This window comes from Diabrotica undecimpunctata, chromosome 1 (assembly GCF_040954645.1).
Source record: "Diabrotica undecimpunctata isolate CICGRU chromosome 1, icDiaUnde3, whole genome shotgun sequence".
NCBI classification, from domain to species: Eukaryota; Metazoa; Arthropoda; class Insecta; order Coleoptera; family Chrysomelidae; genus Diabrotica; species Diabrotica undecimpunctata.
The window spans coordinates 191,892,092-191,919,475 of NC_092803.1; the positions used below are offsets into that span (position 1 = coordinate 191,892,092).

The following is a 27,384-nucleotide window of genomic DNA, read 5'->3' on the forward strand; positions in this document are numbered from 1 at the left end:
TTTTGTTGATCCGTCCGTAATTTTTGATGTAGCGGATGCAGAGCATGGTTGAGCTGTAGCTTCTTGTTTTTTTTGCTTTTGCAGTTTGTGCATAATACACTCCTGGGTTAGCTGCCCTGTAGACTGATGGATGGGGTGGCAATACCGGTTTTGGAACTAGTTTATCCCTATTATTCTTGGCGACTAAATTGTCCAAATATTTGATGTGTTTCTTCACATTGAATAGTTTGCTGTATGCTCTTCTCCACAGTTGCAGCATTCTGCTCTGTTTTGTTGTCCTTGAACTGGTGGATGGGGAATTAGCTGGACAAGTAGGAGAAATACTTACTTATTTCAGAAGAATTTGGGGTTCGAAGTTTGGAATGATGGTAGTTTGACTGGTGCGCAACTCGAGATCTCAGCTTCAGAAGAAAAATGAAACTGATCGTTCGAATCTGGCGCACACTTCCAGCGAGGTACACCCTGTACGGTCAGCGTTTCTATTTCGGCCTGTGTCTCGGCGATCACAGATACAAGACAGTAAGTAAGTAAGACCACCACCAACGCGGAGGTCTGCAGAGCAATTTAAACACGTTCGAAACCAAGACGAAATCAATCGCCGCATGGTTGTTTAGTTCGGCTAACTTTAAAATCAAACAAACGACGCTAGAACTGGAAACACCAGAAATTACCACAAATAAAGAACTTAATATAAATGTACAGGAAGTTCGGAAAATACTTGAAAATCCGAGGAACAGAAAAGCAGCAGGTAAAGACGGGATACCAAACGAATTCCGAAAATACCGAAAGAAGGGAGAACGAGCGAACTAATTATATTATTCAAAAAAGGAGATAAAAACAGCCAGAAAACTACAGAGTTGTAAACTTGTTAAATACTACGCTAAAACTTACAACTAAAATTTTACAAATACTAATAAATCAGAGGATAAGTTTAGCAAATGAGAATAAAAGACGAGCATTTATGTGTCTGATTGACCTAAAGAAAGCGTTTGACAGAGTAAGACCCAAAGATGTAATCCATCTTCTGTATAATAGAGATGAAATCATCAAAAGCATTACCAAAGGAAGAGGATACAGAATGGGAAACAAAGAAATAAAAATGCTCTTATGCAGACGACGCAATATTGATAGCCCAAGATGAAGATGGTCTGCAAAGACTGGTCCACAAATGTAACATAAGAGCAAGAATATTTAATAGGACAATCTCATCTCAGAAAACTAAAACAATAGTCGGCAAAGAAACAACCAGATGTAAAATAGAAATTGATGGCATCAGTATTGAACAAGTAATGGAAATAAAATACCTGGGAAGTACACTGTCCAGGTATGGAGACTTGGACAAAGAAGTGATAGATCAACAATTACAAAAAGCAAATAGACTGGCAGGATGCCTTAATAACACTAGATGGTGAAACAGACACATAACACTGAGATGAAGTCAAGAATTTATAAAGCCAGTATAAGACCAATAATGACATACGCCTCAGAAACAAGACCCGACTCAACCACAACGCAAAGGCTACTGGAAACGGCAGAGATGAGAGTACTGAGAAGAATTACAGGAAATACGCTGAGAGATCGAAAGAGAAGTGAAGATATTAGAAGAAAATGTAACGTACAGTGTATAAATGAATGGACACAAAATAGAAAAAAAGAATGGAATGACCACATAAGCAGAATATAGGAGACCCGTGTCGTCAAAATAGCAAGAGATGTTACCAATCGCCAGAAGAAGTATCGGAGGACCGCGCAAAAGATGGAGTGACAACCTTCCATAAAGGTATTAATCCGCCAATGAACAAGCAGAATTGCGTGTAAAGAAGAAGAAGAACTTTAAAATCGTATAAAATCATTGCACGGACATTTTCATGAGAGATTTCCATTGAAATCGATTGTTTTGAAAATGTATTGCTGCTAAACTACGCGTTGGATTTTCAATCTGTCAATGTTTTTTACCGTACGAAATGTCAAAATTTACGAAAATTATATTTACTGTCGAGTAACTCTGCTAGATGGCTCTGTGCAAAACTTTTAGTGTATGCCTCGTAGAGTGGCCACCCGTCTGATTTCTTAGCTGCTACATAAAAGTTAATTGAATTTATTCTTAAAAGTTTGTTTGAATTTATTATTCTTGTTACTATGATTGTGTTGACTAATAACTCTTGACAAAGATGTATAAATAGTGGAAATTTTCAGCTTTGGTTTATCCAATTTTCGATGTATTTTTCCGTAAAGAGCCCCATTGATCAATAGGCAAGATTGTGTTGGATATATATGGAATAGAAAAACTTCATAACAATTTCGCACCCACTCACGTCTCTAGGACGTGAAGGTGCATTATCTATTAATAACAGTGTTTCAAACACTTGTTCGCTGATGGCATAAATTCTTACTGAAACCAGACAGTGAATAAATTCGCATCCATCCACTCACCTTTCGTTTTTTTGACATACACCGACAGGGTTCGATTGAATATATTAATCCGGATCTCAAATTAAATGCGACTCTGATACTCGAGCTTATGTTTTATTTTGCATTTTGGATCTCTGAAAACGAATCTGATGTCAGACTTAAAATTTAAAATCGATATTTAGGTGTATTGTACGCAAACAGAATTCAAGTATGCAAATCTGCATGAATACATTTATTTTACATGTTTCAAATACATTTATTTGCATACATAGTAGAAACAACGTGTTCCAGTCGTAGCATTCGTTTTAATCTCCCGAGGAATGTGCCAGAAACTTTTGACAATTCTATAGTATTTCGAAATAAATTTATATAAACGTATCAAGATCATTTTCTTGAACCTCTGGTTTCATACAAGTTTAAAAACGTGTTACGCACTTCTTAAGATATTGGCGTTTTCCACTCTCGAGAATGGGTGACCATTCTATGAATTGCATGCAGCAAGAGAGGCACGTTCTTTACATTTATCTGTTTTTATTTACACCAACATTTGAAATTTATACCTTATTTGCCTAAAGTTTTAAATTTAAATTCGTTGACAAAAATCTTTTACTCTTCTAAAAAATCCCACCTTTTCTCCGAAGTTCCGAAGCAAGGCAGTTAATTCAACAGAGTTCTGAAACTTGGCATGTTTAAGTATATATATATATATATATATATATATATATATATATATATATATATATATATATATATATATATATATATTCAGGTATTCTACAGTATTCACTGCCTTCCCTCGCTTAACCGTTTCCATCTCTCTCTGTTGTCCCATTCTCCATCGTTTAGGCCTCTCTTACTCATGGCGTCGTCTACTTCGTTCCTCCAGGATCTTCGGGGTCTTCCTCTTTTCCTCCTTCCTATGGGGCTCGATTCGGTTATTCTCATTATCCATCTGCTGTCGCTATTTCTTCTTGCATATCCATACCACTTTAGTCTTTTTTGTTCTATATATGTTAGTATGTCTGTTTCTATTGACGTTCTTTGCTTTATTTCGTCATTATTTCTCATATCCATTCTTGTTACTCTGCAGCATCTTCTCAGGCATTTCATCTCTGTTGCTATTATCTTACTGCCGTTTTTCTTGTTTGTAATCCAATTTTCAGCCCCATAAATATGTCGTAATACTTCGCACTAATGTTTTATAAATATGTGTTTTTGTCTTCCTATTTAGGTGTCTATCCCACAATACTGAGTTAAGTTATCAGATTGCTGTTCTTGTTTGTCCTAATCTTTGCTTAATTTCTTCCTCTGTTGTTGCCTTTTTTGTGATTATAAACCCCAAGTATTTGAATTTATCCTTTACTTTGATTGTTACGTTGTCGTCAATTTGTAGATCGTCTATGTCTTCTTCACTTGTAGATAGGTACTCAGTTTTCGCGAGGTTAATATCTAGGCCAGCCTTGGTATATTCTTCTTGTAGTTTCTTCGTTATGTAACTGAGGTTACATGATGAAGAAACAGGTTCTTGGTCTTGTGCAATCACTACTTGATCGTCTGCAAAGCTTCACGTATACAGGTATTCGTTTCGTACCGGTACTCCCATGCCTTCGCATTTTTTTCCCATGTAGTCAAGGCTTTCTCTAAGTATATTTTGAATAGGGTTGGAGATGTGGAACAACCCTGCAGGAGCCCTTTTGTTGTGGTGAAGTCTCCTATGATTCTTGTTCCCATTTTAATGGACACTTTATTTTCTTTATACAGAGCTTTTGTAGCTTCTATGAGTTCCGTCTGTATTTCTAATTTGTACAGTGCCTCCCATAGTTCTGACCTTGGTATAGAGTCATACGCCTTTCTCAGGTCCACAAATGCCAAATTTATATATCTATTTTTTGCTTTTTTCTTTTCCAACAGTTGTTCCAGTGTGTATATGTGGTCTATACATGATCTTCCTGCCGTGAAGCCTGCCTGATCCTCCTCGATTTTGCCTTTTATCGCGTGCTCTATCTTTTTTCGCAGTATCTTTCCATATAATCTTCCTATTGATGATATTACGCTTATTCCTCTGTAGTTTTCGCATCGTTTTCTATCTCCTTTCCTAAATATAGATGTCATATATGCCTCCGTCCATTTGTTTGGGAGCTGTTCTCCATTTATGGCTTTCTGAAATATCCATTTTATCATCAGGTGTAATTTTTTTGAGCTGTACTTTATAAGCTCAGGTGAGATGCCTCCAGGTCCCGGTGCTTTCTTATTTTTGGTTGCATTTATGGCCGTTCTCATTTCATTATCTGTTATTTCTATTTCTTGTTGTGGGGATCTGCTTCGTCTTCGCCTGTTTTCTTATCCAATGAATTGTGGTCTTTGTTTTGTTAAGAGTTCCTTATAATAGTCCTTCCTTATAATTTCCCAATTTAATTTTTTCTTTTGAGTTTTGTTTCAATCCTCACAGTACTTTCCATGACTCCCAAGTTCTTGTACCTCCTATGTATGTTTTAATATTTAAGCAGGTTCTTTCCCATTCTTCATTATTTTGTTGTGTTATTTGTTTTTTCACTTCTCAATTTTTTCTCTATATTCTTTATAAACTTCATCGTTGTTTGTAGTCAGCCATTTTCTGGATAGTTGCTTTTTTTCTTCAATTATTCTTTTTGTTGGTTCATTTATTTCATAATAGTGCTGTTGATTTGTTATAATGTTCTTTTTCTCCAAGGGCTTCGAATGCTGCTTGTTTTATACTCGCCTTTATATGCTCGTATAATTCTTCCATGTTGCCGTATCTGAATTGTATTCATTTTTGGTCTAATTTCATGTTTAAGTTAAAGAATATATTTCTATGAAATTAAACCATAATGGATATGGTTAGGATGGTGGTATTGGTTAGGATGGTGATATTGGTTAGGATGATTCTGCTAAGCTCTGAATCGTCTTTGTTGATGATGGTTGTCCTTTATGATGTGTTTTGTCTTCTCTAAAGTTTATTTCCATGTATATTAATTGTTTTTTATGTGTTTTCTCTTTTTTTGTCTACACAGTTTATCAGCTATTCATCTGTCGTTTTCAAATATCATTCTTCTTTCTCTAGTTCGTCTAGTCAAATATACTCTATGTGCTTCATTTCGTTCTTCAATTGCCGCCTTACACTCATCATCAATCTATTGGCCATTTTTCCTTTTTTTGTCCCTAGCATCGATTTTGCTTCAGTTAATATGGTCCTACTTATTAGGTTCCACTGGTCTTCTAATGATCTCTTTTCATTTCTTCATATTCAGTCAGCTTCCTCTTTATTTCTTCTTCAAATTTCTTTTGAATTTCAGGTCTTTTTAGTTCTCCCAGATTAAGAAAATCTTTTCTTGATTGATTCTCGTTTGCCTGTCGGCTGATCTGAAGTGTACCTGAACTAGTAGGTGGTATGAGCCGCAGCATGCATCTGCATGCTGCGAAATGCATGTACCTGTATGCAAGACGTGGTCTATTTGGTTCACAACATCCCCTCCATAAGATATCCAGGTGCCTTTGTGTATGTTTTTGTGGGGAAATATGGTAGAACTTATCATCATGTTTTTACTAGCTGCAAAGTCAATAAGATATTGGTTTTCATTCGTGTCTCTTTGTAGGCTATACCTGCCAATTATTCCGATGTATTCTTTTTCAGTTCCTGCATTTGCGTTTTTGTCACCTACATATTACTATTTTGATGTCGTTTTTTGGTGTTTGCTCTACTAATTGTTAAAGACCTACTTTGGTGTCCTTTGGTGAATTTTTCATTTAATGTTCACGAAATTAAAACATGCGCTAAATTGACATTGACAAACCTCATAGAGTATGATTAGGCAAAAGGACTCCCTTCCGATGTTCTAAACGTCTCATTCTCCTCGCTTTGTCTCTGTTTTATGACATCTGCAGTTGCATGTCTCTTTCTGCCCTAGATGCATGAAGCGTTCGCTATAAATTACAGAAAACACAGAAATCTTTATCATGTTTCAATCGTATACCTAACTTTTTTTTGCGTAACTTCATATGTTTAACAATATGATCACTCTAGAGATAAATAACTAACCTGTACGACAAAACTGAAATGGAGGAGAATCTAGGAATTACTTTTTCTTGACGGTCTACTTAATCCTGTGTTAGTTGAACTTTTTTTTTTTTTTTTTTTTTTTGATGAGGGTGGAAATGTTCTAAACACCATACCATTGCTCGGCGTGTGTTGGATTCAGGGCAGAGGAAAACATCTGAGCCCATTTCCCCCTATGTAGAGGAGGTCCTGCAAACGGATGCCTTTCTGTTGCCCTGCCTACCAACTAAAACCACCCATTCTTCGTCAAGACACCCCCGTACGTGTTCAGTTAGCGAACGAAACTTAGAGATGCCTTGCGCTGCCTGAATTAGTAATAAAGTTTTGTTGCTGGTTCTTAGCTAGAAGCGGTAAGGAACCAGAAGAAAAATGTATGTAAAATAGGCCCATATGTAAATGGCCTTGCCGATGGTATTACCTAAGAGCGGTAAGGAACCAGGGGGAGAGTATATGGAATGTATAGGTATACAAGGTAACAATAAGGTGTAAGAATATTTGGTATTAGGTAATATTAGGTAACAATAAGTAAGTATACATACGTATGCAATAAACAAGTGTATTACACACATATACACACATACATACGTACATACACATACACACCTACGAACACACAAATACACATATACACATATTTACATACATATTCATACAATGATAACTAGTTTTAAATGGAGGTGGATTGCCCCAGATCACTCTCATCCTGTCTCAGTTTCTTTCTCTATCATGGACTTTCTCTTCATAATTTTTGTTACTTGGTCTACAAGAAATTCAAAGTTCTCTCTGCTTTCCATAGCGACACGTATCAAGTTGTCAGAGGATATCTCTCCTAGCTTTGTTCGCATTATGTGTTGTTCCGACGCAAACACCTTGCACCTAAAGATACAATGCTCCGCATCGTCTTCTACTTTACATATGACACAATTATCATCGCTGGTTTTTCGTATACGATACGTGTAAGACCTGAAAGATCCATGTCCGGTCAGGAACTGCATAAAATAAAAATTTACTTGTGTTAGTTGAACTGGAGTTAATTTTAAACTCTTTTGCTGAATTGTTACTGGAGTTGTGCGTTCAACAACCGGATCGGTTCATTTGATTGCCATTGCATTATCTTAACACTACAACCAAATATTACACTGTAATGTGAATTTATTATGCATTTAGCTGTAAAATTCTCAAAAGGATATCATTAATCTAAACTGCTGGCAATTTTTCAAAATTGTTTCATTTGTTGAAAGATTATAAATTGTGCATTTTCTGATAATTTTATTTGCAATTACAAACTATTTTAAGGTGATATAAAATCTTGTATTGTTCAGAAGATTTTTTAGCAATATTTAGTGACAATTTTTATTTATTAGTTAGTTAGTTAGTTAGTTAGTTAGTTTCCATTTCTATCTTGCAATTTTCTCGTAACACTTGTAGTAGTTCAAACTGAAATTAAATGCAATCTATTTGGCCGTTATAGTAACAAAATATGCGATAACACATCTACCCACATTTACCCCTGAAAAACACTATCTTTTGCACTCTTTACGAAGAGAAAAGACGTTAAAATGTGAGTACATTTTCTATGGGATCTACTCTCTTGATCCTGCTTATCTCGTCTACCGCAAAAATTACTTTCCTGAACCCATACTGTCGGTCGGATATGCCACCTTACTCCAATATCTCCAGGATATTTAACCGTTTTTCGTTTTCAGATCTCCTGGGAACTCTTGATTTCTTAGCAAGTTGTTCGTACTATCATGTACCCATAACACCTTCTCTTCAAACATGATTTTTATTATCTTGGATGCTATTCTATCAGGTCTGGGTGATTTTAATGCTTTGAGAGTTTTGCCAGCTTCCGTCACTTTTCCCTTGTGAATTCAGTTACGGCGTAAAGCTTACTTCTTCCTTCTGTAAAAATAGAGCTTCGGCCAGTTCTTTCCTCCGGCTCTCCTCGATCTTAAAAAGCCTACTGATCCTTTAAAATTCTTGACAACTATTCGGTAGGATTTTAATCTGTCTACATCCCCTTTTATACTCGGTTCTTCCCTATGTCTCTCGGAACTTTACTTCTCAGCTCGATGTAGCCACTTCTTATTTCTTCAATCCTCTCCGTACCCCAATAAGTGCGATTTTTTGCTCTCCTACCATACGGACTGTACCTTTCTGTCACACCTTTTTCTCCTCCTATCTCTCTTCGAAGTTTCGGGCGTGATCCTCCTTTTCTCTCTTGACAGTCTTTCTTACCGAAGCTTATAACAACTTAAAATTAAAGCATTTTCCACTAAAAAAAGTACGACAAACTGCTGCAAAACGCTCGTGCAATGGTTTAATAATGAATTAAGATTTACAGATCTAATCTTTCTCTTATTAAATACATTGCAGATGCCACTAAGGATTCCGATTTGTTTAAAGTATATACACAAGAAAAATTTGAATATAATCGGCAATTACAAGATGGTGTAAAGTCAGCTTACTGTGATGTTATTACTAATTTCAAGAACAAACCTAGAGACTGCTGGAAAATAGTAAGTTTCGAAAGAAACAATACAAGATCCAGTTCGGTACAATCTGATCTACCTCCAGATGAAATAAATCAATTTTTTACTATAATTGGAGAGAATATAATTACATCTCTTCCCACTATTAATGTCAATATCCTCTTCAATTATAGAAATTATCCTTTTCTGAGCAAGTCCTTTTTTTTCGTCCCGTTGTGGAAGAAGAGATCTCTCAAATAATAAAGTATCTTATAGTAATTTTAATTGTAGGGACGTTCACGAAATAAGTAGCAAAATTTTAAAAGAAACTTACCAAATAGTTTTAACATCTTTCACTCAGGTTATTAATTTAATTCTATCAACTGGAATATTTCCGGAAATACTAAAATATTCAAAAGTACTCTCTCTCTCTCTCTCTCTCTCTCTCTTGTCGTTTCCTCATTCCTGAGAATCGTGATTTCCTACAATGCGGGCTGTCAATTCTCTCCATCTCTTGCGATTTTGGGCTGCTCTCATGGACTCGGAAAACGTCTCTCAAGTGTACTACCTATCTACAAAAAAGGTGATTCCTCAAAAACTGACAATTACATACCTTGCGACAATCGCATAGCAATTTCTGTTTGCTACTTGTCGAAGGCTTTTGACTGCGTTTCACACGACATTTTGCTCCACAAATTAAAATACTATGGAATCAGAGGTATCCCTCTTAAGCTTACAACTGCTTATCTATGTGGCAGACACCAGGCGGTAGTATCTAGCCATCTCTCCGATTTTGTATCCGTAAAACATGGCGTCCTACAAGGTTCGGTTTTACGATCTCTTTTGTTTATTATGTCAACGATTTGCCTAAATTCATATCTCCGTACAAATCCGTACAATTCGCACATGATACGACATACGTTATATCAGGAAAAAATAATGATGATTTAAAAATGTCTTATGAGGAAGTTTCTACTAAATTTAGCACATGGTTTGCTGCAAACAAAACTAAAACCTAACTCCAATAAAACGCAAAATTTGGTTATATCTGCAAGTAATTTACATAATGATCCAGATAACAAAGAGACTGTAAAGAAAAAGCTATTAAGGTCATTATTTGTCATTCGCCAACTAGCAAGGGTTGGCCAACTTTGAAACATTAAAACTGACATATTTTTCTTTATTTTACTCTCACCTAAACTATGGTGTAATCATATGGGGCAACTCAACAAATGCACTTCAAATTTTTAGAATGCAAAAGAAAGCTATCAGGATTTTAGCAGGGGTTAGTTATCTAGAACACTGCCGACCTTGCTTTATCAAATTTAAAATTATGTCGCTACCTACTCTGATGAAATATCATAGAAAACGGGCCCATTTAATTGAGCAGTTTGAGCAGTTTAATTGACAATACGCAAAATTGTCAATACTTACGAATACATCGCTGTCAATTGCGTCTCTCGGATAAAAATTGCCTTAATTATAACTATTATTAAAGTCCTACCCAACAAAATCAATAAACTAACAACTTTATCAGAACAACAAGGATTCAGATCCGGAAGATCCTGCGTAGACGCCGTATTTGTTAACAAATCACAGAAAAGGCCATCGAGTACAATAAACCAGCATATCTATGTTTTATAGACTTGACAAAGGCTTTCGATGGCATCCAAGTCGAAGACGTCCTACACCTACTGCATAAAAGAAACATTCCAATCAATATTATACAAACCATCGAAAACATCTACTTCCATAATCGAATACAGGCAAAGATAAATGGAAAACTAACACATTGTATCAGTACAAAGCGCAGTCAGACAGGCTGACTCGTTAAGCCCACTTCTCCTAAATATAATAATGGACGAAATAATAGAAGTAGAATAGTACGTAAAAGTCATGGTTACAGAATGGGGAACAAAGAAATCCAAATATTATGTTATGCAGACGACGCCGCATTAATCGCCGAGACAGAAGACGAGCTCCAAAGATTAACACACATCTTCAATACAACAGCCGAGAAATACAATATGATAATATCAGCAGAAAAAACCAAACGTACGACAACATCTAAATACCTACTACGATATAAAATCGAAATTGATGGGAAAATAATAAACCAGGAAGGAAGGTTTAGATTAGAACTAGTTACGGAGGTGTTGAAGACGAAGTACGACAACAAAGCATAAAAGCAAGTAAAGCGGCAGGATCTCTTAATGACACAATCTGGAAGAACAAACACCTAAGATAAGACACAAAAACAAGAATCTATAAAGCAGCAATTAGACCTATATAAGCTACATACACGGTGGAGACAAGACCTGACACATCTAAAACGAGACGATTACTAGAAACAACAGAGATGAAAATACTCCGACGAATATCAGGGAAAAGTCTGTTGGATAGGGAGAGAAGCGAAAATATAAGAAGAGCATGCAATATAGAAGACATAAATTAATGGGTGACAAACAGGAAACAGGAGCGGAACGAACATTAGTAGAGTGGCAGAGGATAGGATAGTACGAATAGCACGAATAAGTCACCAAATGGACGAAGAAGTATTGGCAGACCAAGAAAAAGATTGCGCGATAATTTAAAGAATTTAGGAGACTAATATTGAAGAAGACACAGACTTTAAAGCAAGAAGGAAGAAGAAGATAACTGTTATAATATTTTACTAAAAAGTATTAACAGTTAAGCTGTAATAGTTTCGAAAAAGTTATAAAAAAATATCTTCTGAAACATTGTACTGCTCAGGAGAACATATGACTCATTGCAGAAGATCCACTGAACTGCTTACCGTGAATTTGCCATAAATCATTTTTTGTTTAATATGTATTCTTATTTGTGATATATTTATGTTACGTTTTATATTCCTTTTTTATTTACTTACTTACTTAGTCCTAAGCCTTTCTACCGTTAGGTGTAAGGCTGGCGGGGTTAAGATTTGCACTGTTGTCTCCATGCTATCCGGTCTTGTGTTAGATTTCGTGCACTTTCCCATGTCAATCCTTTCTTCTCAACTTCTTTTCTGATTTCGTCTACCCACCTAACTCTTGGTCTTCCTCGTTTGTTTTTCCCTTGCATTCTCGTTTCAAACACTCGTTTTGTTAATCTTTCATTCGACATTCTACACACGTGCCCGAACCATCTTAGTTGCCCCTCTACTATTTTTTCGTTTATTGGTTCTAGTTTTAGGTTTTGTCTGATTGTTTCGTTTCGTATTTTGTCTGTCCTCTTTCTGTTTGCTATTTTCGTCAGGAACCTCATTTCCATAGCATTGACTCGAGATTTTTGTCTCCCAGTCAATGTCCATGACTCACTATTATAGATTGTAGGTCTAACTACTGATTTAACGACTGCCGTTTTTACCTTCTCCGGTATTTCTTTTTTCCCCAAAAATGTTGTTTTCATAGTGTTAAATAAGCTTCCTGTTCGTCCCATTCTCTCATTTATTTCCATGTCTTGTTTACCGTTTGATTCAATTATTGCTCCTAGGTATTTAACATGTTCCACTTGTTTTAGTTGTTTTCCGTTTAAATGTATTGCGTGTGTCTTTCTCTTATTTGAAATTATCATTGTTTTTGTTTTCTCTGTATTTGTTTTCATATTTATGTTTGACAGTTCTTCTTCTAGGATTTCAAGGTTGTTCTGTAGGTCTTCTCTGTTTTCTGCTATCAAAACCATGTCGTCTGCAAATAGAAGCTCTGATAGTTGAGTCTGTTTCATTTGCCAGTATCCTAATGTTAGTTTTCTCATTCTTCTCTTGGCTTTCTTTATTGCTTCATCCAGTACCACTGAGAACAGCAGTGGGCTCAACACGCATCCCTGTTTGACGCCTTGACTTGTAGTAAATTCTTCGGATTCCTCGTTGTTGGTTCTCACCGTATTTGTATTATTATTGTACATATCCTTTATTACATCAATTGTTATCCTGTCAACTCCTCTTTCCTTTAATGTCCTCCATACGTCCTTTCTTTGTATTCTGTCAAACGCCTTTTCCAGATCAATAAAGCATATATGTATTTCTCTATTTTTATTGATTACTTTCTCACTTATTTGTCTTATTGTGAATATGTGGTCTTGCGTGCTTCTGTCCTTCCTGAATCCACATTGTGTATCTTCCATAGTTGGTTCTATTTGGGTTTTTATTCTTGTTTCTATTATTCTTGCGAATACCTTCCCAGGAATACTTGATATAGTAATACCTCGGTAATTATTACAGTTTCTCTTTTCGCCCTTTTTGTGTATTGGTAGTATAATGTCTTTCTTCCAGTCCTGTGGTATTTCTGCTCTCTTTATGATATCATTCATTAGCTCTTTCATGATTGTTTCCTCTAATTTTAAACAAAATGTACCTGTGATGAGTGAATATTTGATTTCTAGTCAGATACGTATTTGTAATTAGTTTTTAAATTTGCCTTATTTTGTCCCTGGATATATTTCCATGCACTTAATATCTTTATGAATTATACCTTTCACTACAATTAAAAACCAATACTACGTGTACAAATACAGTCCATATTATTGTAAAATAACATCAAATGAAAATGTTGAAAATGCAGCTAATTTATCTCATCATTTTTTTTCATTTAAATTTGATTAATAACAAGTCATGAGTAAAATTTGATAAAACATATTAATTTGAAATTCATTGCATGAAGAGTTTATTGATAAAGTAAAATTATTAGCGCAGTGTTATGTATACAAAATATTTGATAGAATAAATATTTTGTTTGGATATATTGGATAATCATCTAATTACATGAGTTATCTTCATGTTCAAAATGTAGTTTGTATGATAATAAGGAAAACTTTTACCTATTTTTTTTTAACTTATAAAAAGATAACAACCCATCTGTTAGCTGCATACCTTAGTTTAAACAAAGAAGGAAGTGCAAATCTTTTTGTTAAAATGATATACTAAATTAATAATGAAAATATCCAAAAGCGTTATAAAATTTATCAAAACGTTTTCAGTTTTATCACACCATCATCAATGATACTTGAACATTTGCAAAAAGCCATTTATAAAACGGTTTAGGCATAGGCTAGGCATTAGTGAAGCAAGGTGGCCAAATTCTGGCAGTTTTTCGACAACAAATGGCATGGTATATTACTCCGGAAACAGTAGTACCCAACACAGACTCGGCGTAGCAGTTTTCGTATCTAAGTCTATGATGCAGTCGGTCATTAATTTTACTCCAGTATCAGATCGGCTCTTATTTCTTCAATTACAAACAAACACAAGTAAACTAAATATCATACAGATCCATGCACCTACTGCAGATAAATCCGAGGACGAAATTGAACAATTCTACGAAGAAATCAATCAAGTATTAAAATCGACGAAACCACGAGACATTACCGTAATTCTAGGTGATTTTAACTCAAAAATTGGTAAAGGAAAAAGTGGAAAACATGTAGGAGAATACGGACTCGGTAAAAGAAATGAACGAGGTGACAGACTACTTCAATTCTGCCAGGAGAATAACATGATTGCATCTAATACATTCTTCAACTTACCAAAGAGAAGACTTTATACGTGGAAATCACCCCAGGACAATGGCAAAAGAATAATTCGAAACCAGATTGATTTTTTACTGGTAAACGAACGATACAGAAACTCCTTAACATCCGTTAAAGCTTACCCAGGCGCAGATGTCTTTTCAGACCATAACCCTCTAATAGCGCAAATGAGTATTAAACTAAAAAAATTGGAGCAGAAAAGAAAAGCAAATCAGATAGACGTCAGTCATTTATGTAACCTGGAGGTAAAGGAGAAACTGCAAAAATGTATTAATAATAATTTCAAAATACTTCATGAAAAAGAAACATCTCAGCCAACGAACAACATAGATAAAAAATGGCAAAACGTAAAAATGGCGATAACAGGTCCTGTGAAGAAAATTCTGACTAAAGAAAAACCAAAAATAAAGCAAAGGTGGATGACTGATAAGATCCTTCTTCTCATGGACAATCGGAGAATAATGAAAGGAAAAAACGAACAAAGGTATAAACAAATACAGAAATAAATCAGAATAGCAAAAGAAGATTTTTATAAAAGAAAATGTGAAGAAATAGAGCAATTGCAGGCAAAACATGATATTTTTAATGTACATAAAAAAGTGAAAGAACTTGCAGGTACACAAAAACGTAAGCAGCCAAATACCCTGTATAATGTCAACGGAAACATAATAACAGAACTAGAAGAACAGTTGAAGACATGGAAAAACTATATTGAAGAACTCTTTGCAGATGATAGACAACAATCTGAGCTAAGTAACATACAAGGAGACGAAGGTCCAGAAATAACGGAAGAAGAAGTAATGTACGCACTAAAAAGAATGAAAAATGGTAAAGCCCCAGGTCCAGATGAAATACCAACGGAAATCCTTAAACTAATAGAAAAAGACTCGATTCACATTTTAGTTAAACTTTTCAATAGCATTTATACATCAGGAAAAATACCACAAGAATGGCTTTTATCCACCTTTGTTACTATACCAAAAAAGATAAATGCCAAACAATGCAGTGATTAACGTACAATCAGTCTGATGAGCCATGTACTGAAAATATTTCTGAAAATTATACACTCTAGAGTACACAGAAAACTGGAAATGGACATCAATAATACCCAGTTTGGATTCCGAAATGTACTTGGAACAAGAGAGGCGTTGTTTGCACTGAACGTTATGTCTCAAACATGTCTTGACATAAATCAAGATGTATTTATATGTTTCATATATTACAACAAGGCCTTTGATAAAGTGCGGCATGATCACCTAATCAGACTCCTGACAGAAAAGAATTTAGATAAATGAGACATCCGACTAATAGCAAATATGTACTACAATCAGAAAGCAGTAGTGAGAGTAGAGAATAATACCACTGAAGAAGTTGAAATAAAGCGAGGTGTGAGACAAGGGTGTATACTGTCACCAACCCTGTTTAATCTCTACTCCGAAGACGTAATGAATAGAACACTCTCTGAGCAATCCGTAGGTATTAAAATAAATGGTGTTAGATTAAACAATCTGAGATTTGCCGACGACACCGTTCTGATCGCAGAAACACTTGAAGAGCTACAGACATTGGTGAATAAGATAGCAGACTGCAGCGAAGAATATGGACTATCTTTGAACATAAAGAAAACTAAATTTATGGTAATATCGAAATCAACACAAAATGTCCAAAATTTATATTTACACAATGAAATTATCGATCGAGTTAGCAAATACAAATATTTAGGCACTTTTATAAATGAAGTCAACGATAGCTCAGCAGAAATCAAAATAAGAATAGAAAAAGCCAGATCCATATTCACTAAAATGAAGAGAGTGTTCTGCGGAAGAGATTTGAGCCTTAAAATGAAACTTCGCCTGATGAGATGTTACGTACTTTCTGTGCTGTTCTACGGAATGGAGTCATGGACGTTGAAAAAGATTGATACCAAAAAATTAGAGGCATTTGAACTGTGGATGTATCGCAGAATCCTGAGAATATCATGGACCGAGAGAGTCACAAATGTCGAGGTCTTGAGAAGAATGAATAAAGAAAAGGAAGTCATATTTACGATCAAAAAACGAAAACTGCAATACTTGGGACACATTACAAGAGTCGAAAGATATGAACTGCTTCGAATAATTATGCAAGGGAAAATAGCAGGAAAAAGGTCCATAGGAAGAAGACGAAACTCCTGGCTAAAGAATCTACGGGAATGGTATAGCTGTAGCAGCAACGAATTGTTTCGGTCAGCAGTTTCGAAAATACGTATAGCCCTGATAATCGCCAACCTTCGGAACGAAGATGGCACTTGAAGAAGAAGAAAACGGTTTAAAAACCTTTAGTTTACACCATGGTTTCCAAAGCTTATTCGTATTGTGACGCCTTTGGGACTTTGCTATTTTTAATAGCAAATACTACTAATACTAATAATGCTATAAACTAGCAATAATACTCGTACTTACTAATTTTAGTACTAGCCTAGTAACAGGTTATAGTTATAACAAAAACACTATTTGAACATTTATATTTTTATTAGAAATTAACAACGAAATCAAAACATAGGCACAAAAATGAAAAGGGATATTTATTTATGTAACTGGCTGGTCAATGTGAGGGATGTGCTTGCTTTTTTGAGCACAGCTTATGAAACCGGGGCTCCAGTTTGGAAATTGCCACTCTCATTTCTTTTTCTAAACTTATGTTTGACCTGCATTTGTTTTTAATTAGTACAACTGCAGAAAAGCCCGTTTCGCACAAGTACGAACTCGCAAATGGTAATAAAACCGTTAATGCAGTAGTGCTGATGGCATGATATTCATGAGAAAGTGAGCTCCAAAATTCAAACAGTTTGTCCATGTCTTATTGAAGCTTTAGGGTAGAATCACAGGACAATTCTGTTAGTTGTTCTTTCTCTGTTGAAAGTGTCGATGACAGGAAAATATTTCTTAAAGTGTTTGCTCAATGATAACATGTGTTATATAAACATATTTTGTAGAGAGGGATCAAGGATTTCTATCGATTTTTCTTGTAGAATACCTTGTAAAGCACGGAAACAGTCAATTTCTTGATCTTCTAATTTTCTCTTCCATAAGAGCAAATTCTTCGGAAACCCAGTAATTTTATATGCCAATTGCAGAATATGAGTATTGTTTTCCTTCAAAGACTTATTAAGATCATTTATTTTGTTAAATATGTCACAGAGGTATGCTAATTTTATTAAAAACTCTGAATTAATCAAGTTTTGCGCATCATCATGTGATTCCGTATGTAGATAAGTGTAAAATTCATTCCATAATTCGTATACACGCGCGAGTACGTTGCCTTTGGACAGCCAACGAGAGTTGCAATAATAAATTAAAGAGGTGTGCTCGATCCCCATTTCTTCACAAAGTTAATGGAAAAGTCTTGATTTCTCGGGTCGTGTTTTAATGTAGTTCACCACTTTAATAATACTATCCATCACAACACTTAATTCAGGTGTAACGTTCTTTGCTGCTAAGACCTCTCTATGTATGACACAATGTGTCCATTTTATACTTGAAGCCTTGGTTTTGATGAGAGCTTGTAGTCCTCCATACTGTCCAGACATCGCTCTGGCACCATCCGTACACACGCCTACCAGTTATCCCAGTTAATATTATTTTCTGTCATTGCTTTAGTAATGTGTATGTCTCAGTAGCTTTACAACTTTCACATATTTTTCGGCAAAATAACAAATCCTCACATATATTTATTTCTTGTATGTATCATACATAATATATCAATTGAGCATCGTCATTACTATCAGTCGTCTCGTCCACTTGAATGGCAAATAAACCTGAAAGTTTCCCCACAATTTGCTCATTAATATCTTCTGCCATGTCGTGAATACGGCGACTAACCGTTTTGTTTGAAAGAAGTACATTTTTTATTTCTTTAGCTGCGTATTCTCCAATCATCACTGTTACCATATCAACCGCTGCAGGTAAGATCAATTCCGCAGTGATCGTATGTGTGTTTTACATTTGGCAACACGGTAAGTACCATGTAAGAGGCGAGCAATGCTTTGGTAGAAATTTATGCTCTTGAAACCAAAGCCGTGGTCTAAAGTTTTAGCTCTCGCAATTTTCTTACAAAAAAGTCCCTTGGCTTACCTTGTAAATGACTGTGAGTTGATTCCAAATGCCGTTTTAGTTTATTAGGAAGCATACTTTCAGCCGCCAACACTTTGTGACAAACAACACATTGTAGAAGTTCTACATTCCCTTTAGTAACGCAGGTAAATCCAAATATTGGTCGTCATATTTCCTATATTTCTTCTTTTTACTTAAATTAACATTACTGCTCTCGCCTGATTAATAAAACAAAACAAATGCTTAATACGCGCGACAGAAGGAAACACGGGGGAGGGGAGCCGACCGGCGAAACAGAATGCATCCGGCGATCACGCGACTACAGTGTTGCCAATGTCCGGATAATTATCCGATTTTCGGATAATTTCGTGGATCATCGGATAATTTTCGGATTGAACAATTTTTTGAATAATTTCGGATAATTCAAGGTTCTATCGACTTGATATTATATTTTTTTATTAGAATTATTTATTAATATGTACAAATATTTTATACTCATCTAAAATCAAATAAATATATTTTCTGTATTAAAAGTCCGCGCTGACACGCGACGCCCCTGGGACAACGCAGCGATACCCCAGGGTGTCGCGGCGCACAGTTTGGGAAGCCTTGGTTTACACTAAAATAAGAGATACTAGAGGTGCTAGACATTTCAACTGAACGTTTATGTAACTTCATACACCAATTTTTGGACAAGAAAAAAGCTAATTTTGTTCAATGTATGATTCACATACTATTTTGGCAAAGGTAAAACGCTCCCCGAAGTACTTTTTCGTCAATACATCACTATTGATGGGTCAATTTTTACACGCCAAAGAGAAAGTAACAGTCAAAGTAGTGGAAAAAACGACAAAGACACACCAAAGGAGACTCAAGTCCATCAGATTGGCCTGAAAGATGATAGAGGCCTGAGAGTATTATTTACATTTATTACTTGAAAAAAGGTACAGTGGCATGCACTATACAGCTTTATCGGACAGTTTCGATTCAGATTTGACAAAACAAGGTACTTGTTTGTCTGCCAGAAAATGTTCATCCATTAACACAGCTGATTTACTCACAAAGTGACGTTACATAGGTACAATTACCTTATTTTCTGTACTCCAAATTGCAAGGGCACTCTTTTGTAATGAAAAAACAGTTCATACCCGAAATTTTATATCGTTTTGAGGAAATATAGTAAAATTACTTTTCAGAAAGGATAAAAAGTTAGTAAAAAAACAAATCAGAAAATTTCATGCGGTTCAGTTCTATTCTAAAATTCAAACATTGAGAACGCGAGCGGCGTAATACATAATCTAACTTAATTTACAACGTTTTATGGCATCAATACAACGCAAATGGAAAAACCAAAAACTATATCAAGGTTTCGGTTTCCAGATGGCTTTCAGTTCGCTCGTTGCCAAAATATAGTTGTCATAAACAGAAAATAGTATTTTTTGGAAGAGAGAGTGTCGTTAAAATCAAATTTGTGATTTTTAAAACACAGTTAATTGTTTGTCAATCAAATAGTTGAGGAGGCATATGGATATTTACATTTAAAACATTTTTCCAGTAATTTATTTTTAACAAAACTTAAAATTGGAATTCACAACTTTGGTTCGGTATGTATCAATCAAAAATTTGTTCTTGTTAAATAACACCACTATATTTGTTTGAATTAAAAGCCATGTCGATGTCATCGGCGTACGCTAGTAATTGTACGTTGCGATAAATAATATTTCCTCTGGTTGTTATTCCAGATTCTCTTATCGCTTTCTCTAGTGCAATATTGAATAGAAGGCATGATAGGCTGTCTCCTTGTCTAAGTCATATCTGAGACTGGAACGTTCTGGAGCTCTGTTCTGCACTCTAACTTTACACTCGACTCTTGAGAGGGTCGCTTTCACCAACTTTACTAAGTGTACTGGTATGCTGAATTCTATCATGGCCTTGTACAGTGCATTTATTTTAACACTATCATAGCCACATCTAAAATCAACAAACAGGTGATGAGTATCAGTGCCATACTCATATGTTTTTTCCATAGCTCACCTTAGAAGGAATATTTGATCGGTCGTTGATCTTTCTTTACGAAACCCACACTGATATTTAGCTATTATGTCTTCACAATATCCCGATAGTCGGTCGTAAAGAAGATATGCCAACATTTTGTATGTTACGTTTAGTAGGGTTATTCCTCAGTAACATATTGTTTGATCTCCTTTCTTGTGGATAGGTACAATTATACCTACATTCAAGTCTTCTGGCAACTTTATTTACTTCCAGATCAGTTCTACAAGTTTACATATACAGTATGTCAGGTTTTTTTGCCAAAGTTTTGAAGGAATGCCATCTGCCTCAGGAGCTTTGTTTTCTTTCAATTTTTGTATAGCTTGGATGACTTCTACCTCTATTGATTGTTATCTTTCTCTCTTTCGTCGTCAATGTCCTCGAGGCAGGATGCCTTAATAACACTATATGGCGAAATAGACACATTAACACTGAGATGAAGTCAAGCATTTATAAAGCCAGTGTAAGATCAATAATGGCATATGGCTAAGAAACAAGACCCGACACAGCCACAACACAGTGATTATTGGAAACGGCAGATATGAGAGTACTGAGAAGAATTACAGGAAATAGGTTGAGAAGTCGAAAGAGAAGTGAAAACAAAAGAAAATGTAACGAACAGTGTATAAACGAATGGACACTAAATAGAAAAAAAGAATGGAATAACCACATAAGCAGAATGGGTGGGGACGATGACCGCGCAAAAGATTGTGTGACAACCTTCCATATATTTGTTATTCTGCCAATGAACAAGCAGAATTGCTTATAAAAAGGAAGAAGAACTTAAGAGAGTCGAGAAATTTAAATATTTAAACAGTACCTTAAACAGTAAGTAAGTGATACTGCGACGAAGAAGTGAAGATATGAGTCGCAATAGCTAGAGATACTTTTATCAAATTCAGCACTAACTACAGCACTTCAGGATTAACTATCTTTTTCAGCACGAAACTCATTTGGGTCTCCTTATTCGCGTCCTAAAATGTTACATATCGCCAATAATATCGTATATTAGCGATGCGTCGCGTTCGAAATGTGGTGTCTCAAAAGGTTGCTTAAAATTCCATGGGTCGACCATATTACAAATAAAAAGGTCTTAAGAAGAGCTAATGCCCAAAGAGAGCTTCTTAACATCGTTAAAGAGCGAAAGGTCTCATATCGAATATAATATTTTAAAAACAAGTTTAATGTGTAACATTGAAGGTCGGAGAGGACCGGATCGCAAACGACACTCATGGTTCAGAGACATGAGAAGAAGAAGAGCATATTTAAAAACCTCTTATCCTAAATTTTCAGATATTAATTATGTCAAGTTCCTCTAAAACGTCTAGTTGGAACTCCCAAAGAATCACCTTGTATAAAATTGTCCATAAAATAAATGTTTGCTCTAATTTTTGCGTATAATTTCATTTGAATACCTTACCTATTTATTAATAATTATAAAAATACCTATTTTTGCTAAAACAATCATAAAAATGACTCTGATTTTGATCCATACCTTCTGCTTTTATAAAAAAACCTGCCGATATAAAAATTGTTCGTCTAATCAATGCATTATATCGTAAAAGTTAATTACAATTCCGTGATCGTTGGAAATAGTCACATAGTTACATGTTATTTGTTTCTTTGCAATTTATGTTATTTAATAAAAAATCTGCCCTATTCAGAATTACTGTATCAGCGTTTATATCATTGGAAAGTTGGTAATAATACATTTTAATCCCTCCGGTACACGCTATAATTTTTTGTGATTATCATTTTTATGATTTTTACAACGTATAATGTTATAAATTTTTTACGGTGAATGTTATAAAATTAAAAATGTAATTCTTTTAAACAAAAGTATTAATAAAATACGACAGAATTTAAAATTAAGTTGACATAATACATCAACCTGTACAGAGTGGAGTATTTTACTTTTTCGAGCCAGCAACTCTTCCGCCTAGTGTCAGGAAACGCTTATTGCCGTTGAATTTGCGACCCATGAGATATCGAGGGTCCACTGTAATGGATATAGTTTACAGGATTTCAAATGTTCCATATTCTATATTTCTCCACATTCGCAGAATGAAATTTGCAAAGTTAGATCAGGAAAACCATTAACGGAGATTTATGGAAACGGTTCTCATACATTTTTTTCTTGATTCAAGTCGATTGATTCTTGTTGGTTCTTCAAGGTATCTTTCCAAAAGTTTGTCCGAATTTTCATACTTATTGGACAGTGTGTCTGCCCAGCACAGTAGGTCAAAATCTTCTTCTTCTTCTTTAGGTGCCGTCTTCTTAGCGAAAATTGGCGATGACCTATGCAAAGTCTTCCCTATTTTGGGCTTTCCTTATTAAACTTTGAAAGTCCAGGTCATTTGTCGTCTACCCGGGCCGCGTCTGCCTACTATTTTCCCTTCTATAACAAGCTGAAGGAAGTTATACCTGTCGTGTCTAAATATGTGTCCAAGATAAGACGTTTTACGCTTCTTGACAATTTCTGTGAGTTCACGTTCTCTATTCAAACGCCTTAAAACTTCTTCATTTCTAACGCGGTCGGTCCATGGAATTTTCAGCATACGACGAAATACCCACATCTCAAATGTATATTTCTCCTTCTTGTACTACTTTGGTTAACAGAATTTGTAGTTATTCTTCACTGCCAGCAATCAGTACTGTATCATCGGCATACCTGATATTGTTCACGATTTTTCCATTGACTTCCTTCTTGTGCTTCATCTAGAGCATGTGCAAAGATGTCCTCTGAGTACAAGTTGAATAATAATGGTGATAGTATACAACCTTGTCTAACTCCTCTTTGGATGTTTATGGTTTCAGTATCACCCAATTCAGTTCTGACAGAGGCGTTTCGGTTCCAGTAGAGTTCACGTATTGTATTAATGTCGTTTAGATCCAGATTCTTTTTTTGCAAGCATTCTATTAGCTGATCGTGTTTGACTTTGTCAAAAGCCTTTTCATAATCTATAAAGCACAAGTAGACATCTTTTTGTTGATCCCGACACTTTTGCATTAGAACAATGAAACTGAACAAAGCTTCTCGAGTTCCCATACCGTTTCGAAAGCCAAATTGTTCCGGACCCATATCTTCTTCTCATTTTTTGTAAATTTTTTGGTTTCATATAGTCATTGGTTATTCTGCATGTTTCATTCAATGCAGTGATGACTTGTTGGACGTGTCTAAACCTCTACTCCGTATATGATAGCCACAGATGAGAAACAAGGCTTTTGCTTTTACCTTTAGGACATTTGGATTTGCATTTCAATTACTCTCAGCAAGTGTTCGGAGAATCTTCTTTCTCGTTATATCTGTTTATTTTGTCTTGTAATAGTGGTATTTATGTCAATAGGCGTTATATTGTTTTTATAGGCCTAGATATTGTTTTTCGTCGCTTCAAATATGTCAACTGTGTGTACTTAAAAGTTCCCTTTTCTTAATAATTCTTATGTTTGTGTGAGAATATTCATAATTTCCTGTGCACACTTGCACGGTTCTCTTTTAATTTAGTCCACTTAACAGCGATTTTACATAATCACTTTTAAAATTGTATTAGTTTTAGTTATAGAACCAAATATCCGTCCCAAAATAGCCCTCCCCAAAAATGAATAAGCTTTGGCTAACTTATAAAAGAGCCAAAATCCAATTTCATTCTCAGTTGTCAGTAAGTTTTTTAAGTATCCTATCAAGCTGCATTCAGACGTGTATATATGTGTACGTGTACGTGTTTTGTTGTGATCGATAACTCACATATTCTGTGAGTCCGACTGACAATTCACTTTAATGCCGCTAAGCATCCCCAGACCTTTTTTTACCGTATTTACTGTAAGTTCGTCTGGTGATTTCCATGTCCCTTTATGTATATATTTCGGGCGAAGCATGTGCTGACAATTATCATGTTAAGTGAATTTTCTAGGGTTTTTAACCTATTGTCATTGTCATTTCATTGCCCACGGAGACCATAACATATAATACACATACACTGAGCGCCGCAATACAGTGGGGTTCCCCAGTGTGGCAGAGAAAACCGACGCAATTCAGTCCCTGTACCTCTTTCTCATAAGCCATGTTTATCGACCAAGTGACCTAAATGATCAATGAGAAGGTCACGTGGTCTATAAACTCAGTCTAAATATTGTTTTCTCTGTTACACTGTGTCAGCTTCCTCTGTTTTTCTCATATCATATTCTAGAAACCCCAGATATAATACACCATTACCAAAAACACCTTTCTGTGTTCTTACATATCATCGTTCTTCTGTTACTTTACCTAAAAAGATATTTAAAAACTCACCAAAATTTTTTCGAAAACATAAATACTGTTACAAAAGTTACTATGGACCATGGGCGCCGGCAGGATTATTTTCAGGGGGTGCACTTGCTTTTCAGGTGCACTTTTTTACATCTACTCATACTATTAACCAATATAAAATACAGAACTGTGCATATAGCTATGTACTTTCTATCCGGATAGGGGTGCTATTGCAACCCCTTGCACCCTGCTGCCGGCGCCCATTTGCATGTTACTAATATACCATCATTTTATACCACTAACTTAATTCTGTTCACATTCATGCTGCTCAGGTACATGATCCAGAAAAAGTAAGTATCGTTTACCTAAAAAATGTAGAAGTAGTCTATTTGCATTGCTTGAATAGTAGGTACATAATTAGATTTGTTAACAGATATGTTGAGTTAAAAATTCCAAAAAATCCCTTTTTAGTATCTCTATAATTTTTTGAACAAACAACATTATATTGGAGTATACATTTAAAAATCACCTGCAGACCGAGGAGATAGAATTGTTTAGGAGTCAAATTGACTTATTGGATCTGATTGGATTGCTTTGTCTATTCTACCAACACCGTGTCTAATTCCATGTAAGACGAGGTTTTTATTGTTTCTTTTTCTTTTGACAGAAGAGCTTTTTGACATTGACGCAAATGAAAGAAGTTTGTTATTTTGTTTTAAAATGTCTCACTGTCGACTCACCGATATTTCTGTATTAAAGTCATATATGATTGCTGGAAGCACCGTTTTTAATTATACTTATAAGCTCTGACTGTTGATTAATCGTCAACACAATATTTTTTCTTTTCTGGTACATGGTAACAAAACAATAACAAATGTGCTGTAGCTCAAAATAAAAGACCATCTTACAATACAATATCAACTCAACGAAATGCTAACTAAAGCTGAGGCACAAAGCACGTTAATAACCCCCTACCACCACTGACCGACCAGTCACAGTCAAGGTCTTTGTTTCACCACACACATTGGACTAACAACTTACAGTTCATTCAAATTACATATTCCTAACCGTAAACGATTGCACATATATGTGATATGTGTGCTGTGATGTGATGATAAATGAAAACACATATATGTGATAACAAAACACCAGAATACAACACAAAGATAAAAGCCGAAAACTCACAGGATGACTCCACAATATACCTATTACAAAAAAGAATAACCGAACAAATCAGAAACACATATATCACAGAAAGTGATGGAGTCGAAGAAAGCTGCGCAAAAATTAAGTCTAATATCTTAGCCTCGGCCAAGGAAGTTCTTGGTGAAAGAAATATAAATAAAAATAAATCGTTCCCAAGGCGAAGACCTCCATGGTTTTGTACAGAAGTAAAGGAAAAATGAAAAGAAAAGAAAAAAGCTTACCTGCAATACATGTCAACCAAAACAAAAGAGGCATAACCATAATTACAAGACAATTAGAAAGGAAACACGTGCACTTGTAAGAAAAATAAAAAATGATCATAGTTTTCTCATAATGGAGACCTGGACAAAGAAGTGAGAGATCAAGTACACAAAGCAAATAGACTGGCAGGATGCCTTAATAACACTATGTGGCGAAATAGACACATTAACACTCAGATGAAGTCAAGAATTTATAAAGCCAGTGTAAGACCAATAATGACATATGCCTCGGAAACAAGATCTGACACAGCCTCAACGCAAAAGCTACTGGAAACGGCAGAGATGAGAGTACTGGGAAGAATTACAGGAAATACGCTGAGAGATCGAAAGAGAAGTGAAGACATTAGAAGAAAATGTAACGTACAGTATATAAATGAATGGACTCAAAATAGAAAAAAGAATGGAATAACCACATAAGCAGAATGGAGTAGACCCGTGTCGTCAAAATAGCAAGAGATAAGTCACCAATCGGCAGAAGAAGTATCGGATGACCGCGCAAAAGATGGAGTGACAACCTTCCATACAAGTATTAATCCACCAATGAACAAGCAGAATTGCTTATAAAGAGTAAGAAAAAGAAGAAGAAACAATTGCACGTGAAAGCCAAACAGGGTCGGACTGAGGTGTATCATATGATTTTTAAAAATATTTAGTTAACGGATGAATCCAATAACGATGCTTTCGGCGTTTACTTTTCGACCGATGCAAAAGAGCGAGCACATAAGTAGTTCCGATATCGTCCATTGGATAACTGATATAATTCAGCAATACGACAAACGACAGCGATTTTTTTGTCGCCGCGACTAAAACTCGCAAGTGGAGGGCTAGCCTTAAGGCGATAAATCATATTTAATAGCCTATTGACGAATGAGAAGACGAATACCGCCAGAACACATGCATGTCACGCTGTTTATGTTGAAAATATGCAATATTGCGATGTGAATAGGGTTTAGTCTAACAAATAAATAATGAAATTAGTCATCGACAATCACGCGTCCTAACTGGTCGAAAGTAGGCGGAGCCACGAGTCAATCATGGATTC

The 27,384-nt window shown here is 35.4% G+C and overlaps 1 protein-coding gene across 2 annotated transcripts in view; it reads left to right on the forward strand.

The window, feature by feature from the left end:
* The window catches only part of LOC140432800 (uncharacterized), a 214,381-nt gene that overhangs the window by 13,788 nt on the left and 173,209 nt on the right, over positions 1-27,384 (forward strand). The gene's annotated exons all lie outside the window — the stretch shown is intronic.